This window comes from Chiloscyllium plagiosum, unplaced genomic scaffold, assembly GCF_037043375.1.
Source record: "Chiloscyllium plagiosum isolate Xiang-an unplaced genomic scaffold, Cpla_swu_hap1 HiC_scaffold_5, whole genome shotgun sequence".
In the NCBI taxonomy this organism is placed as follows: Eukaryota; Metazoa; Chordata; class Chondrichthyes; order Orectolobiformes; family Hemiscylliidae; genus Chiloscyllium; species Chiloscyllium plagiosum.
In genome coordinates, this window is record NW_028270143.1 from 75,727,937 (window position 1) to 75,747,206 (window position 19,270).

Consider the following 19,270-nt stretch of genomic DNA (forward strand, 5'->3'; position numbering starts at 1 on the left):
GGACAACACTGCCCTACAGAATTCTATCACTTAATACACGAGAGGGAGACATTAATTTCATGCTAGCATATTTCATCAAAAGAAAACTGCACTCTAACCGCTTGACTTAGGTTAACACGATCTGGTAGAAGTTATATATTTGCCATCTTGAGGAGAAACCTGATCTTTGGCAAGTGTGCTGCAAAAAGAAATGAAGAAAATATATTGGCTCATCCTGGCAAGATCAATTTTGTTGACTTTTGCCTTCTCAAAACAATAGCAACTCATTGAACCCTACTTTGAATAGTGGTAATTGGAAGGCGGTAGTGGCAGGGAGACATCACAGGAACAAATGGCATAATTGTGTTCATTTATTGGCTGCTAATAGATATGAATTCTTTACAAGCAGCATCCTGAACAATAAGTCTTCAGAAAAATGTTCAAGTGTACAACCTTCAAGTGAGTGTGGGGAAAAAAAAATCCAATTGTTAGAAGTATGAAGCTTCATTAATAATTGCTTCATTCCATGCAATCAGGTAGTGTATCCTGGTTTAATCTGTAAACCAGATACACTGGTGATATTCTGGGTCTCAGTTTACAAGTCGGCATCCGGCCAGACTGGAATTGCTCCCATTTGCCTTTAAGAAAGCTGGTTCAATAACAAGAAAAACTACAACGAATTTACCTTTAGGATGGAACGTGCACAAAGACATTGGAGGTCAGAGGTCAGTAGAAGTCGCAAGCAAATTCAAAATATCCCATCACTGGCTCAAGTTTTATTCTCATTCACTATCAAATCAGAGATTATCTGGATGGGTACCAAATTATATTTTAGAATTCCAACTTGACTTGTGACAATAAAATGGCTTTAAGAGATGTATTGTGCCTTCCTTTTTTCATGAAGCGAGGTTGAGACAGAGGAGCTGTGCAGTCTGTTCCAAGCCAATAAACAGCTTGTGATGTCTTGGTGTTTTTGTAAAAAGTTTGAACAATAGAAGCAGCATGATTAGGTGGACTCAAGCTCCCACAGAACCAGGATCTTGATCTAACTTTCAATAGCAGTTGGGATTTGGAAGCTGCTATACATCTCACCCTGCTACAGTAAAATTCTGAGCTGTTTGTCTGAGCTTGTCTTGATGTTCTTTCCTCCTGGACTGGAGAATTGCATATGAGACATTAGAACATAGAACATTACAGCACAGTACAGGCCCTTCAGCCCTCGATGTTGTGCCGACCTGTCATACCAATCTGAAGCCCATCTAACCTACACTATTCCATGTACGTCCATATGCTTGTCCAATGACGACTTAAATGCACTTAAAGTTGGCGAATCTACCGTTGCAGGCAAAGCATTCCATACCCTTACTACTCTGAATAAAGAAACTACCTCTGACATCTGTCCTATATCTATCACCCCTCAATTTAAAGCTATGCCCCCTCGTGCTCGCCGTCACCATTCTTGGAAAAAGGCTCTCCCTGAACACCCTATCTAACCCTCTGATTATCTTATATGTGTCTATTAAGTCACCTCTCAACCTTCTTCTCTCTAACGAAAACAGCCTCAAGTCCCTCAGTCTTTCCTCGTAAGACCTTCCCTCCAGACCAGGCAACATCCTAGTAAATCTCCGCTGCACCCTTTCCAAAGCTTCCACATCCTTCTTATAATGCGGTGACCAGAACTGGACATAATACTCCAAGTGCGGCCAAACCAGAGTTTTGTACAGCTGTAGCATAACCTCATGGTTCCAGAATGCAATCCTCTATTAATAAAAACTAAAACACTGTATGCCTTCTTAACAACCCTGCCAACCTAGGTGGCAACTTTCAAGGATCTGTGTACCTGGCCACCGAGATCTCTCTGCTCATCTACACTATCAAGAATCTTACCATTAGCCCAGTACTTTGCATTCTGATTACTCCGACCAAAGTGAATCACCTCACACTTGTCCACATTAAACTCCATTTGCCACCTCTCAGTGCAGCTCTGCAGCTTATCTGTGCCTCTGTAACCTACAACATCCTTCATCACTAATCACAACTCCACTGACCTTAGTGTCGTCTGCAAATTTACTAACCCACCCTTCTACGCCCTCATCCAGGTGTTTATAAAAATGACGAACAGCAGTGGACCCAACACCGATCCTTGCGGCACACCATTGGTAACTGGACTCCAGGATGAACATTTCCAAACAACCACCACCCTCTGTCGTCTTTCAGCAAGCCAATTACTGATCCAAACTGCTACATCTCCCACAATCCCATTCCTCCGCATTTTGTACAGTAACCTACTGTGGGGAACCTTATCGAACGCCTTGCTGAAATCCATATACACTACAACCACCAGTTTACTCTCATCTACCTGTTTGGTCACCTTCTCAAAGAACTCAATAAGGTTTGTGAGGCACGATCTACCCTTCACAAAACCGTGCTGACTATCCCTAATCAAATTATTCTTTTCTAGGTGATTATAAATCCTATCTCTTATAATCTTTTCCAACACTTTACCAACAACTGAAGTAAGGTTCACTGGTCTATAATTACCAGGATTGTCTCTACTCCCCTTCTTGAACAGGGGAACCACATTTGCTACCCTCCAGTTTTCTGGCACTATTCCTGTAGACAATGACGAAAGATCAATGCCAAAGGCTCGGCAATCTCCTCCATAGCTTCCCAGAGGATAAATCCTATCCGGCCCAGGGGACTTATCTATTTTCACACTCTGCAGGATTTCTAATACCTCTTCCTTGTGAATCTCAATCACACCTAGTCTAGTAGCCTGTATCTCAGTATTCTCCTCGACAACATTGTCATTTTCTAGAGTGAATACTGTTGAAAAATATTCATTTAGTGCTTCCCCTATCTTCTCTGACTCCACACACAACTTCTCACTACTATCCTTGATTGGCCCTAATCTTACTCTTGTCATTCTTTTATTCATTAAATACCTACAAAAAGCCTTAGGGTTTACCCTGATCCTATCTGCCAACAACTTCTCATGTCTCCTCCTGGCTCTTTTGAGCTCTCTCGTTAGGTCTTTCCTGGCTACTTTGTAACCCTCAAGCGCCCTAACTGAGCCTTCACATCTCATCCTAACTTAAGCCTTCTTCTTCCTCTTGATCAGAGATTCCACTTCCTCCGTAAACCATGGCTCCCGCGCTCCACAGCTTCCTCCCTACCTGACAGGTACATACTTATCTAGGACACACAGTAGCTTTTTCTTGAATAAGCTCCACATTTCTAATGTGCCCATCTCCTGCAGTTTCCTTCCCCGTCCTATGCTTCCTAAATCTTGCCTAATCGCATCGTAATTGCCTTTCCCCCAGCTGTAACTCTTGCCCAGTGGTATACACCTATCCCTTTCTATCACTAAAGTAAATATAACAGAATTGTGATCGCTATCATGAAAGTAAATCTATTTTACCGAATTTGCCTTTGCCAAGGGTGTGTTTATAGGATGCTACTATTTTGGAACATTTGCTGTTCAGTAGTTAAACAATCTGTTATTCTGTTAAACGTTCCAGTAGAATTAAAGTTAGACCAATTCTTCTTCCTAGTGCTTGCATTCTTACTCTACAGTTAAAATAAAGTATGTTTTGCTTGAAACCTGATTGTTTGACCATCTGAGTTGCATCTGGAACACAACACCTTACAGTTGACTTTAAAAATAAGAAAAATGTGGAGGTCTAGGCTATCTGATTATATTTCGAAGGGGCGTGGTCTGGTCTATAACAGTACTTAAAGTAAATTGGATGTCCCAAAGATGCAAAATGTGTTAAATGAAGCCAATTATTTCCTTAACTGGTTAATTTGTGCACAACTGCACAAAAATTTAGGAACTGCCACAATTTAATACATCAATTTAGGCAAGGAAACATTTAAACTACATGGATTCTTCAAAGGTTTGTACTGTCAACTCAAATAGAATTTGTTGCAGTTTTATGAATGTACATTCCATCATCCAAAGATAATGGAAGCTTTGGAGACTGGCACTGCTGGGAGTTGTGTTATCTACTTGAAATTAATAATTTTACTAACTTTGTGGAAGAAATTATTGATGTTTTTATGAAAAAATAAAGTTCAATTCTCAGGCAGTTTAGGGGATGACAGAAAGTGTCTGAAGAACACCTCAACAGACTGAAAGCTTACAATATAAAACACACAAATTTCCTTTCTTAGGATCTTTCTTATTATTTTAATACAAATCCCACTTCAGGGATGCAGTGCTTTTAAAATCAAAGTCATAATCATAACCCACATATTTTGAATGATAATCACTGCCTCTGATGAGATTCATTAAAAGGAGTACATGTACAGCTCATGCCATTGTGATTACGATTCATAAGTTACTCAAGTTCAATAGCTGAATGGAAAAAAGATCTTTTCAGATTTCAACTCTTCTCAGGAACTAATAAACATCATTCTTTTGATTTAGCATAGTTATCTCAAAGATACTTGAAATAGAAACATTTCACTCAAAAATATTCAGAACTTGCTCCAACTATAGATTCTATGTAGTGTCACACAAAAAACCATGAATAAAGTAATAGAATCAAAAGTAAATTCATCACTAAGAAGGAACAGCTGGCAAGAGTGGGCTCCCAGGTGCAATAGGATGAGGCCCTACCAATATCATGTAATCTATTATTGTCCTATTATCTGTTCATTAATCTCTTTTGTAGTTCAATCCTTACTCATCCCGAATATGAAACCAGCAATTTTATTCATTTAAAACCACTATGCTTGCTATTTTCCCAAAGTACACCACCAATGCATTGACTGGCTCATTTTCAAATGGCACAATTTTCCATTGGACATTTAACCCTCTCTTTGGGTCCTTTCAACAAGACCAATGATCAGCCCCAGAGATGCACTTGACAGATTTGGGAGAAAAATGTTACAACAGCAGAACAGTTATGGAGTAAGAAATGCAATTTAAAACATCCCATTAGCATTATTCCATTTTAAATCTTTAATGTTCTGAGTGTAGTATCAACTCTAAAATCAATTCTGCCACTACCTCAGTGCAAACCCACACAGCCATCTCTTAATTGTATAGAAATGCTGCAATGTTACTTCAACTTGCTGAGGAATCACAGTGGAGTCAACCATAATACTGGCTAACAGCTGCTGCCTCTGTTTAATTCTGCTTCAACAGTAGCAACACTACCTAGTGACAGCCTGTCATTTCAGATTCCTCAATAAAAATTGTTTCAGATTCACATGTTTAAAAAAAATTAAGTGTGCACTGCACAAAGAACTTTAATACCAATTTTTTAAAAATGCAGTACGCACACTTAATACATGAATCCACTTAATTGCATTCAACCACATACAAGACAGGCACAGTATAGATTGCATATAAAAACAGGCTACTTACCTACTATAATTCAGAGTAGGTTTAGCCAACCTTACCCTGACAATGTAGTGTCCAACAGTACATCACAGACAGATAGAGAGAGGGGGCTAAACAACCGAAGATGAAACAATCTTGCAAAATAACTCATAGTAGTATCTCAATGCCTGCCAATAATGCATCATATTGGTATTATCTGCAGCCCCATGCTGGAAAGCATAGATTTAGAACCTTATAAATAGGACAACAACAACCATTTCTAGGGCCAGAGACACCAACTGCATCAATATCGCAGCAGTCCTGAATGTTGCACTTGCGATCTGTGTTGAGAATTCTGATTTAAGCTTTTCCATGACACATGCTTCATGCTATAAACAGAGTGTTACCTTTAAGCTCCTAGGTACTTGACAGGATTCCTTCACTTGCACTTCAATCTCTGGAAATTCTGCTGAAACCCAGACAGGCCAATCAGGTTCAATAAATGAACTCAAAATATCTTCCTGCACTAGCAGGCTGAAATGGTGCGGTTGTACTACTTTTGGAAGGGGGAAAACAATGGTGGGAACAAGATTCTCTCTCTAAAGTCAATCGAGTCTTAGCAACGGTTTACTTACAAACCAGCAAGCACCATTAAGGAAAACAACATTAGAAAGAAAATGTACAGCTTTTAAAAATGTATAGCTCACACAAACAATATTCTGATTAGGGAGACCCTATGATGAGATGAGATGGTCTGTATAGTTGGAAGGAAGCTGAGACAGCCGGGCTCTGCAGCATGACTGCAGTCTGAAGTACCATGTAGATTCCTGTCTTGACAGTTATTGCATAGTATTCATTATTTTGAAACATTCAATTCAAGATCAATATGTAGCCCCATGTCAAACAGTTGATGTCAATATTGTTACAATGTCAGAAATATATTTCGAACAAAATAAAGCAGGACAGACACCTCACAGTCAAATGGGCATTTGTCCCTGAAAAGCTACAGGCAGAGATGACATGCGAAACTGGATGGGGTCAGGCATGCTAACATTCTTATTGTTCTTACTAGTTAAAAAAAATTCCCAGCATTAACACAGGTGTGGATATTTTGCAGTGTACATCTGCAGAAAGATGTTTCACAATACATTCACTGAAGCGAACATTAGTGGAAAAACTGGAATTGAAAGTGAAGGGCACAGTCATAAGAGGGCTGTGAGATAAAAGTTCAACTTAATTCAAGGCAGAGTTGCATTTATACAGTATTCTTCACAACTCATGGATGTCTCAAAGCACCTCAAAGTCTGACTGAGCTTGTGACTTACGAGAAACCTATCACCTTGTTAGGAACTTGTCTCTTGACAGGTTGCATTAACAATATGCAATCCCATTAAAATGAAAATTACCATTTGAAATTTGCTTGAAGTTGCTTCAACAAGCATTTACTTTTCCTCTAGCTGTCACTCACTAACAGAAAGCCACATTTCAACAATTCACAGTAAGCATCCCAGTGAATGAGCAGAAAGTACATTCCTAACAACCACTGGAATGTCAGCAATGTGCAGTGGTTATGGTGAATGAATCAACACTAGGAACTAACAAATACAACCAGCTTGTTCACAGTCATGAACCTGTTCCTGGTCCATGCACACAAACTACATTTTAAACACTTCAGGTGTTAGATTACATCTGCTCTGCATTTCCAGTTTTCCTATTAGGACCAATTATTGCAACTTTTACTCAAGTGCTCAAAACTGTAATTGAAAAGCCTTTCAAAAATGGCAGCACAATCTCAAATTAAAAACTGTACTAAATACAGTTGTTCTGGTCTGTGCAAAATAAAGTGTCAAAAAGTACTTGTACATTGGATATATGAACATTGTAATCAACATATTGAATAACCACCACCTTCTCACATATCTCCACCCCCAAAAACACAGATACACAAAAGTACTGAAGTCTTTCACTGAACTGGATGCTTGCTCTGTGTCTGTGCGCGCGAGTGTGCGCGTCAGAGAGAGAGAGAGTGTGTGTTGGAGGAAGGGAGGAAAAGAAAAGAAAGAGGGAGAGGAGTAAAAGAAGATTAGGAATTCTGGGCAATTGAATTAAGTGGACTAAATGGCTTTCTACAAAGATTGAGTACTGTAATCTGACTTTATTAATTACTTCCTATATTTGCAGACTAAACTTTTAATGATTTCTATTAGCATATAATAAACTTAGTCTCCAGCAAAGTCAAAACTAGGTGAATAGCTTAGCATTTTGGGTTAAATAGCAGTTGTAAAAATAAATCAAGCGATTCTGTGTTGCAAACCCAAAATTTGAATTTTCAGCTTAAAATGACTCATACAACTGGGGCTCTTACAACATGCTTCACAATTTAATGGTTTAATGACAAATCGTCTTCACACTGGCAGAAATGGCTCCAGGAATAAAGTCAGAATTGTATAAAATTTAGGCTGAATCCTGACACCACTTGACTTTTAAGAAACAGTTCAAGCTCAATAGGTCCAGTCACATTTTGACAGACACAACTACATCACATTCAGCAACTACAATGTTCTGGTACCAATTAAATAATCATAGCTGGACTCAGTCCCCACTGCAGCTTATTCAATAAGGTCTTGTATGGAACATTTCCATTCTTAATCCCAAATGTTCTCTTTTTTAAATTTGTCAACTGGCATGTGAATGGTTCATTGCTTACAGAACATAGCTGTAGATATTAACCTAAAATTTGCTGGGTCAGTTGAAAAGAAAAAAAGTATATATGAAATCTCCTCTATTGAAAAGTTAATGATTAGATGATGATTTCATGATGAGAGAGATCACTGATTTTCATGTGTTTGTGTGTTGGAAAGAATGTGTGCTTGGTTTGTGTGTTGTAATGGTCTAACTGCCATAATAACTGAAAGGCTGGAGTTATGTTTAACAACAGACACTGCTTCACCGATTACATTACACATCTGATTCAGTCTGTTTATCACTCAAACATAAAAGTTATCCCAAGTATCTCACAGTTGATCAGATGACAGAGGTGGCAAAAATGTGGAAAAGTTAAAGGCAGAGGTCAAAGTTGACTGAAATCATGAGATAAACCTCTCTTCAGGAAAAACAAGCAAACTGGTTCATATGAGATTGTAAGCATTAGACAATGACCTGGTCATGTATTATGTTTTTGTACTGTACTTGGCTTTAAGAACATTGTGCATATTCCTTTCTTTGAGCTGCTTTGGATTACTGATATCTACAGCAAACTCAACAGACCAGCAAAGGTGAGACTAAAAACCTAAACAGCCTTCATCAAGTTTCAAAAATCATACAAGAGCTAGTTGACTAACTGGAAGCACATTCAGTATCTGGAACACACCAACTCAAATCGGTGCTTAAAAATGTAAGGAAATTCAGAATCCCAACAAATGCTTGGCTGCCAGTTTGTATTTATCAGTGACCATCAAGTAGTTTTTCCCCTCAATTTTAATTCAGTCCTGATGAGAAACATTGTAATTAATTTTATACTGATCATAGATCTGCCAGAATGTCAAAATATATAGCTAATGTCAGAAGACAGAAGTAGGCTGCACTGGCATTAAGTATAAAGAGCTTCACTGACTCAAACAGGAAATGCATTTTTTTTTAAAAAACAGAGTACAAAGTATTTCACTGGCTGTAAAATGTTTTGCGACGTCCTGAGGTTATGAAATGGCACTATTTAAATTCAAGATGGGATTAAGTATGGATTAAATTATTTCCTTTGATAGATTTACAAAATTAACCTGAGTTACTTTTGAAAAAGATTTTCACGAGTAGTGAACAATACTAGCACAGCAGAATTTGTTTTCCACCCCAATTACCCTTAGGATGATTAGCAGTCTTCTTGAATTACTGTAGCCCATGCAACACAGGGACACCCAGAGTGCTGTCAGGGAGGCATTTTGATCCAACAGTGCAGGAACAGCATTATCATTCCAAATCAAGTTGGTGTGGGGCTTGAGGGCAGTTGGTGTTCCCAAACATCTGCTGTTCTTTTGGTGGCAGAGATTGTAGGTTTGTAAGGTACTGCTGAAGGCACATTTAGGAGTGCCACTGAAAATCATGTAGATAATATACACTGCTGACACTGTGCCAGTGATGAAGGGGGGAATATGTTTAAGGTGATGGAAACTGTGCCAATCTAGTAGGTGTTGGGTTTGTTGGAACAAGTCTATTAAGTGAAAATTACTCCATCACAAACCTGAATAATGTCTTACAACTATTGGGCAGGCATTGAGAAGTCAAATTACAAGTTAATATGTATGACTTCAAGTGGAGAGCTGTTCCCAATTCCAACTGAGTTGAATTTTGCCAGGCTACTTGATGCTGTACACTGCCACTCCAGAGGTCATGTGTATTGTTGAAATTTAGAACAAGGCTATACTGATATCAGGAATCAAGTGGACCTAGCAACATCCAATGATTATCAATGAACAGGTTAGTGCTTCACAATAGAAAACTCAATGACACTTTCTATCACTATCCTGATGAGCGGGTATACTCCTAGGGTACAATTGGCATTTTTGTGGTCATACACATCTGGGCAACTTCTCACATCATTGAATAGATGCTAGTGTTGTAGCTATACCAGAATGGATCGATTAGGAAATCAGGTATTTCTGGAGCGCAAGTCTTCAGCCTTACAGGTGGGATGTTGTCAGGCTTTATATCTTCAGTAACTAGCTGAGAACGCCAGATTCAGAGTTATGTGAGTAAAACTGTCTGAAGACTGCCATCTGTGTTAGAGGTGGCCAAATTAGATCATCCATTCAATGCCTCTATCCAAAGATGGTTGCAAATGTTTCAGCCTTATTTGTGTTAACATGCTGGGCTCCCCTATCAGTGACAGTGTGAATATCTTCCCAGCGAATCTAGCAAACCTAAATATGAACTTTATTCAGCAATTGTTGTTGATAGCCATTAAAAAAACACATGATGCAACTAATAAAAAAGGAGTGACAGATGTGTGCAATTCATTGACTAAATACCAGATAGTTTAAGACAAGTGAACCGCGGCAAATGGAATTCAATATCGAGTGACAATATCCATTTTGGGTGTATGGAAGTCAGATGAGTATTTGCTAAATGAAGGCAAATGAGGAACTGTGAAGGCGTTTACAAACCTCGAGACTCAGAAATCATTAGAAGCTTCTGGACAAGTACACAGCAATTAAAATTAATAAAATTATGAAAAGTAATAGAACCTTTGCATTTACAGTAATTTAAACCACTAATTAGACTCTATTTAGACAACTGCATTCTATAATGTGCTACACATCTTAAAGTACTAACCTCAGGAGAGATGCTATGGAGATATGGGGTAAAACTGGTTAAATTAACTAAACCGGTTTGAAATCTCTTACAGGTTTACTCGGATGTGGGCCCTGCTGGCTAGGCCAGGATTTATTGCCCCTCCCAATTTTTAGGACGATTAAAGGATATGGAGAGAAACAAATATTTCTTCTCTTTCAAGGGGGTTGGAGGGGGCAGGGGCACCCAGGACAAAGAGGCAGAATCATAACATTTGAACTTGGCCACTTGGGCAGCACGGTGGCTAGGTGGATAGCACTGCTGCCTCACAGCACCAGGGATCCAGGTTTGATTCCAGCCCAAGGTGACTGTCTATGTGGAGTTTGCACATTCTTGTTGTGTCTGCACAGGCTTCCTCCAGTTTCCTCCCACAGTCCAAAAGATGTGCAGGTTAGGTAAATTGGCCATGCTAAGTTGTACTGTAATGTCCAGGGATGTAACCTGGGATCTGGATGGGATGTGTAGCCTGGGAACTACATGGGATGTGTAGCCTAGGGTCTGGATGGAATGCTCTTTGGAGGGTCGGTGCAGACTCAATGACCTCGTTCTGCACTGAGTTGAGATTATGTCAGGAGCAAACAAAACACTTGATATTTCGAACTTGTTTCTTCAAAATGCTATTACCGATTGAAAAAGAACTCTAATTAACCAAGTTATGTTGATCGTCCAACAAAAATCTAAGAGTTATGAAACAAAGAATAGGACCACAGAGTTAAGCACAGATTGGCTAACAGTGGGGCCATGGCTAAAATGTCAAAAAAGGCTCAATAGCTTACATGTGTTCCAACACAGTAAAATATTCCTTGGCTATGTAGCCTGAAAGTTTCAACCAAAAAAGTTAATAAATCATTGTGAGCAGAAACCTTTAGTCATGTGGTTTAATATGCAAGTACTCATCTCTGCAATTCACTGCAAGTAACAAGATAATGCAATTCAAATAAATTGATCTAGCGATTACAAAACAACTGATTCAGCATTTTAATGCAGTTCAGTTGAGGTCTGGATTCAGATCACTTACAATTTAAAGTCTGCATAGTGTAAAAGTGTTGAACTAATAGCCTTTAAAAGGCAGCATTACACAACACAAATAAGCCAAAATAAACATCATAAACAAAGATATCTAGGATACCTTACAGCAGCTAGTGGAGTTAACAAACCAGTTGGCTTAAGAGGGAGGGAGAGGGACTGACTACCTGTGGGAAGTATTCCATTACACTTCTGACATTTAACCTGCAGATGGTGGACAGGCTTTGGGGAATCGGGAGTGTTACTCACTGCAATATTCCTAGCCTCTAACTTGCTCTTCAGCCACTGTGATTAGGAGGTAATACCGGTTGTTTCTAGTCAATGATAACCATAAGGATGTTAATTGTCAGGGATTCAATGATGGTAATACCATTGCAGGTCAGTCTCAGTATGAAAGTTGACATTGAAGTCTAGGGGGCAGGTAAGATATCTTTATTTAGAGCAAGGTTGACCTTCAGAACTCACAACACCAAGTGATTATGCATGCTCAGTCTTTTGGATATGAAGAAGGCCAAGATAGATCTTTGGACTCTAAAGAAATCAAGCAGAAAGGTGCAACTAAGATCAAAGATCAGGTAAAGTTCTACTGAACTGTATGTAGGCTTGAGGAGTTTAATAGCTAATCCTGCTCCTATTTATTCTGTAAAAGTCTTCATTTATTTTAGAATTGTCTATTATAGCAGCATTATTGCACTAGTGCATATTAGTAAATCAGGTATTCATCAAACAACTTAAAGATTTGAGGCCAGAAATCTGACAAGGCACATTTAATTGAAAATGGTGAAGTGAGCTACTACAATTGTGGCATCAGTGTTGACCTGTATTTTGTGGGTCTATAAAAAGTAAAAGCAGATTCACACACAATCACTTGTCTATCTGACTTTGTAGACATTTACAATAGTATTTGCCATCATTAAGAAACCACATGCACAGAGTTTTCTATGGAGGATACAAGACCAAAAAGGGGATTGGGTTATCATGTTTCACTGGGGTAGCACATGGAAATCAAACCCCACTATTCCCTCAAGTCATCATAAAAAGTTTAAAAAAAAATCAAGTACTTAAAGTTAGATAGACATAGATTAACACGAAGTAGGTTTATATACTTAAGAATATTTATTCCCAATAAATAGATTGCAACCACGTCTGAAGTGTTGATATTCAACTCTAACCACTAACCCCTTTCTAAATTGCTTTCCCTCCCTCCCCTGCCCCAAAAATATTGAAAAACACTTTGGAAACATTGAATAGAAAAGAGACATTGGTGAGGCATTTCAGTCAGAATGTTCCTCCGGTTTAGATGGAACAATCCCTTTCTTCACCCAAGACTGTCATTTCTTTGATCTTTTTCTTTGGGATCCGTCATTTCTTTACAGGAGACAGAGGAACTGATTTACAAATTATAAAGTCTGACTTATCCGTTAAAAGCAATAATTTACAGCAACTGAAGGAGATAAACAGAGAGTGGATGAGAGCGCAAAAAAAACCAAAATCGACAACTGGTCACAACTCCACAAACCAAACAGCAACCCATTGTTGACCAAATCTCACTCTGCACACAGTACTCCCCTAAGACCAATGTTGCTGCTGTGCAAACAGCTGGTATAAACCTCTTACAAAGCGCTTCAGTTAGTTGCCTCCCTCATTCCTGTCAAAAAATGCTCCTCTTCCCATTCAGTCCACAAAAATACAGAAAAATAAAAACATGACTTCTACAGGATAAGCAAAAGAGCATCAGATCAAACAGACTGAAGAGTCATTAATAAGCAGTTCGAAGTCTGAACAAAAAACTCAGTTCAAATATATAATGCAGTGTCAAATCACATACAGCCGGTGAAATAAATATGAAAACAATGTAGTAACTCAAAAATAAATACGTTTTTCATTTTGTTTTTAAAAAGGTGGCCCAGCATTAAAATCTGAGTAACAGCAGTCCACACCAGGAAAAGACTTTTAATGGGGTCACTCATCATCAGTTGGCGAGTATGGGTGGACTATAAAGAAACAACCTATAGAAACAAGGTGGTTCTGTATCATGGGAACAACTTTCCTGCCAAACTCCAATGCTTCCATGATCTTGGTGGTTATTTTGTCAATTCAACATACTATGATCCTCAGAAGATATAAATGATAGATGTAATACTAACAAATTACTTAGATTGCTATCCCCATTTTCAGAAACACATGTTCTGATTTCTCATTTTATTTTAAATCCAAATGCCCTACTTGCAAATTTTGAAACGACACAATTTCATTGGACAAAATAATAAACATTAACTCCAGAAACACTTGCATAATACGTTCAAAAAATATTTTCCCCATTTATCTTTGGTCATTCTGATCTCTTCTTTCTTTCACCATTAACGACATCTGTACAAACATAGCAGCAATATTGCAGTGCAGATCAAAAGGTATATAAACATATTCATACTTTAACTCAGAGAGAGGAGGGTTCTCTCTAAGAATCCAAGAAGCTGCAGCCAAAAGTTAGATTCTAAGATATATAACATTATTCCTATCAAATATTTTAACCCCGATATGCACGGGCTACCAACCTTAAAAAGACGACTTTGGAAGAGAAAAGAGGAGAGAAATCCTCAAGTTACTGATTAGAAATCAAAAGTGAAGTATTTCTCATACCCTATAATCTTCGCTCAGCAAAGAACTGTCATGGCCAGAAGAGAGATCCTCTGTTAATATGAAATAGTGCTTTCAGTTCCAAGAATCCAGTTTGATATTGTTCTGAAATTATAATGGAGCAACAAAAAAATACTGTAGAAGGGTGATGACATTTGGCTGCCTACGTACCCATTGTAAATTAGTTCACTGCTTCACAATTCATGACAGTTGCCATGTCCAAAGTCTGAAAAAGGTTTGTACAAAGATGTTCGTTCAAGACTCTGTAGCTCCTGTCAAACACAATTAATGGAGAAACACAAACACCAGCAACTAGATAAAAAAAAAATCGACAAAATCAACTCCCAACTATGTTCAGGGACAATAGAAAAGATTTGTGATCCTGAGGTGGGACACGCTGTACCTAAAAGGATGTTAACTGACAGCTTAGCTTGTCTCAAAGTATTACGGTGATGTAATACTGGGCCAACATTTTTGGCATTTAGTTTGCAATTTGAGTTCAATTACAGCTAATGAAATGTTGACTTTACAAGAAAAAATTTCAATAATTAGTCAATGCAATATGATAAACTCAGTCATGTCTATATAATTAAATGAAAAATACCTGAAGGAAAGTATCGACTCTGAATTATGCAAACACTCATCACTTATTCAAATCACTATTTTAGGATCAGCATTTTAAGCTGCTGTATCCCTTAACTACATGAATCAGCATCATATTATAAGCTTAACATTTTGTACACAGCTCTTCAGCTCTTGAAATTTGCTGTTTATGACTTTATCATCTTTTGCATTAAAATTTGAACCTTATATACTTACAATTACATAAAAGAGCAGCATCTTCAGAGACAAAAAGTTGCATCTGCTGTGAAGTGATTTTTTTTTGCATGTATTTCACAATAAATAGTATCAAGTCCCTGATGTGAAGGGAGCACTGGTAGGCAGGACCCACTATGCCACAGGCCCTTAGAAATATTTAAATGACTAACTGAATTCACCAAGCTGGTTAATTTGCCTGACCTTGACCACAATTTGGGACAGAAGAACTCTCAATGAATTTCAAACACAAAACAGTATTTACAATGATCAAATTATTCTTTGCCAAGTGGCAAAATGTATTAACGGCTACTCAGCAAAGTTAAGTTGCATCTCTCAAATCCAAAACACGCATAAATCCATTCACGCGACAGACAGAGCAGACAACTCTGAAGAAATATTATGGGTGCAAAGCACATAAAAGGAACAAATTCTGTGGATCAGAAGTCTGAAATCACAAGGGTGAGATGAGGTGATTTTTTCATTTCTTTTCGTTTAGTCAGTGGTGTCACATAGTTGTCAGCCTTGATAAAGGACCTCAGTTTGGGAGGTAGTCAGTCAAACTACGTTCAAAGTTCTTCTTTCCAAAATCTTAAGGCACTAGGTTCTGTTTTTTAAAAAACTTCCAATTGCAGATAATGCAAAAGTGTCTTTCAAATTAGTCTTTCTTTTCAGTTCGTCTGGAGTCTGAGTTCAATTGCATCTCAGATCTGTGCCAGGCTGTAACTTAAGAATCCAAAAGGAGGGTCGTTGCTAGGGAGCTTTCCAACAAGATGCTTCTGCCAGCTTGTCTCTCAAAAACATAAGCTTCTCCAAAGGTATGTGACCTTTGAGTTGTGAAAAGACACACCTGGTGCATTCGCTGCAAAGAAGCAGAGTCCAAACTTCCACTTTTCCCTGTTTGTCTTCCAACATAAAAAGGTATTTTTTTAATTTTTTATTTAAAAGCAATAAATGAAAAGTAGTGAAACTTTCTATTCTGTATATTTTGCATCAGTTTCTTTTACACACCTGGAAGAAACTAAAGAGGAACATTCAAATCTAATACATTTCAACAATATCTTCAGGGCTGGTGCTCTGTCCAGTACAAAGAGCTTTGCACACGAGATTCTGAACCTCTACCCTTCTCACGCCTTCCCAATTCTTCTGTTTCGCTGGAGAGTAAAAGGAGCTATTTAAAAATCCTACAGAAGATCATTGACTGGGTAGTAGGAGAATGGTTCTCTCAGCATTAATACTGTAGATTTTCAACTCAAGAAAGCCCTGTAAAAATGTACGCTTTTAAAAAGATATTCAATTGGTTTGGCAGAAGGGCTTCCACAAGGGAACAGATCATTTGCAAATTAAACTTGTAGCGGCCGACAGCCGAATAAATGTGGTGAGTCAATTCATCCATCAACTAGTCAGGGGAAATGTAGAGTTGTTGTTGTGTCACCGTAGTCTTACCAGAACATGGGGCTGCCCACCCATTAGAGAGAAGTGACTAGTTGTGATTTAACCTGAGGGCCACCAGACCTCAGGCGAGGGAAGAGGTTGAGAAGGAGTGTCCTTCATGGTAACCTCAAACCAGTGATGGGAATTGAACACACGCTTTTGGTATCACACCGCTCCGTAAATCAATGATCCAGCCAACTGAGCTAAACCAATTCCAAGAAATGTAGAGTAATAGGATTGGGTAATGGGTCAGGGTGGGATACTCAGAGGGTCAGTGTGGACTTGTTGGGCCTAAAGCACATAAAAGGAACAAATTCTGTGGATCAGAAGTCCCAAATCACAAGGGTGAGATGAGGTGATTTTTTCATTTCTTTTCGTTTAGTCAGTGGTGTCACATAGTTGTCAGCCTTGATAAAGGACCTCAGTTTGGGAGGTAGTCAGTCAAACTACGTTCGAAGTTCTTCTTTCCAAAATCTTAAGGCACTAGGTTCTGTTTTTTAAAAAACTTCCAATTGCAGATAATGCAAAAGTATCTTTCAAATTGGTCTTTCTTTTCAGGTTGTCTGGAGTCTGAGTTCAATTGCAGCTCAGATCTGTGCCAGGGATTCTATGAAATAAATAATATTCTCCATCGCAGGTATTTGATCTTTAAAAGAGTAATTCAAGTAAAAGAAGCCAATGAATTATTTTTCCAAAATGGGAAAGAGTTCCAAGTTGTAATGATTCATCTGTTTAGAACACAGGTTCCATAGAGATAATCAAGGCATCATAGAAATATTTAACAAAACAATACATCTGCTTCCTTACTTCCATCTCAAAATTTTCTTTTTTTTAAAAAAAAAAGTTTGCGGTCAAACAATCATATAATTGGGATCTTTTCATAAACTTGAAGAAGCCAGTGAATAAATGACTGCCTATGTATTTTGACAAATGCTTTTGCATTTTCAAATCAACTTTGTGTTCCAAAATGTAACGACAACCATTTGGAATACAAGTAACAGAATAGTAAACAAAAAGTAAAACATTTTATTTATTCAAACTACTTTTATTAGGTCAAATACTTTGATAAACAGAATTCATGGAGTTTTATTCACAGGAAAGGAACAAACTTTCAAACAGGATGTAAAGTTGTGTGTGAACAAGTGTAGAATCAAAGCTTGGGAGGTGCAGCTTGCTATCTTGTTAAATTAGTTTCAGGTGATAACACTGAACCTCCATGAACTGGAGTTTCTCAGAGAAACACACATCTAATGGATGCCCTCCACCGAGTAAGATAGTGGCTTATCTTTCCAAAATACCATCAGCTTAAATGGACCAGTGATATCAACACCGGGGAGATGAGAGCGAGGCAGATGCCAAGTATTTTGCAAAGGGTGACAGAAACCAGACTGCTCAAAACTACTCACAACGTAAGGCATGTAGATTTGCAGTGATGGAATACACAGCACACTATCTCAGATTTTAAACTACTCCAGCAATGGTAATGATTTCTTTCTGTTTAACAGCTTCAAACTCTCAAATTTCCTTTGTTAAATTTCTCTAGCTCTTCACTTTCCTCCTCATTACCCCACACTGAACAAGCCCTTCATCATCTACCCCAAATCTACGTGCTTTGTTGATATATCTTTCTGCAAGAACATCAGCTCTCAACTTGCAATTAATGAGTCTTCCAAGTAGCCAATCACAGTAAAGTATTTGCATGGACAGCAAAGGAGGAAAAGAAAAAAAAAAGTGTTAATAATTGCATCACTATTTTACAGACCAAGCAAGCTTGAGACATACACAGGGGAGTTTGGTTAGAATTTAAATATCATTTTTCTGTTCTTTAAAAATTTAGCAATTATGCTTAAATGGAAACAGAGTCAGAGCGAGACAGGTGGTTCAGTTGTTACTGCTCAGACTACTGTTTAAAACAAAAGTTCACCAAGAGAACATAACCCAAACTTTTAAAAAGGGGTTTCGGGGGATCCAAGATGGCGGCGACCCAGTAAGACTGAGTCTATAGTGCTCCTCCCAAGACCTGGGCACAGTGGGTCACCTACCCCCTACCAAGCTCACCAAATCATTTATAAATCATTTATAATAGTTTAGTAACTGAATTAGTGGTGTAATATTATATTTAAGCAACTCTATCCTAAGTTAAAATGACTAAAGGGAAGGGAGCCCGCAGCTCTCAGCAAGCAGGAACCCCTCCCCCACACTCTCCAGCTGCAGCAGAGGCGTCCACAGCCGCCCCGGGGGACTTACCAACAGTAGCAAGCCTTACAGAAATGCTTTCCAAGCTTGACTCGAAGATCGATGCCTTTATCGTCGAATCCAGGAACCGTTGGGAGTCGTTGTCGGCCGCGCTGAAGAAGCACGACCGTGAAATTGAAGAAATTCAACGCCGAGTCGGAGGGGCGGAGCTAAAGGCCGCGACCTCGGAGACAACCGCTCAATCGGCCGTGGATCAGGTCCGGACTCTCGAGCAGCGAGTCCGGACCTTGGAAAATCATATTGACGACCTCGATAATCGAGGTCGTCGAAAAAATATTCGTTTGCTGGGCCTTCCCGAGCAGGAAGAGGAAGGCCAGCTTACAGCATTCCTGGAGCAGTGGCTGCCACAACTTTTAAATCTGGAAGCTGGATCAGGCCAGGTAAGGGTGGAATGGGCCTACCGGGTCGCAATACGGGGGCCCGGCTCGAACCAGCGCCCACGCCCGG

General features: G+C 38.8%; 1 protein-coding gene across 3 annotated transcripts in view; it reads right to left on the minus strand.

The window, feature by feature from the left end:
• Positions 1-19,270, minus strand: part of cdk14 (cyclin dependent kinase 14) — a 671,765-nt gene that overhangs the window by 509,646 nt on the left and 142,849 nt on the right. The window contains exon 1 of one of the 3 annotated variants that reach the window (XM_043690288.2): positions 5,719-5,859. The exons of 1 other annotated variant lie outside the window; for it this stretch is intronic. The gene's annotated coding sequence lies outside the window, so the exon portion shown is untranslated. Of the gene's footprint in view, positions 1-5,356; positions 5,557-5,718; positions 5,860-19,270 lie in introns of those variants that run through there. One more of the 3 variants, XM_043690287.2, reaches the window with a different exon arrangement.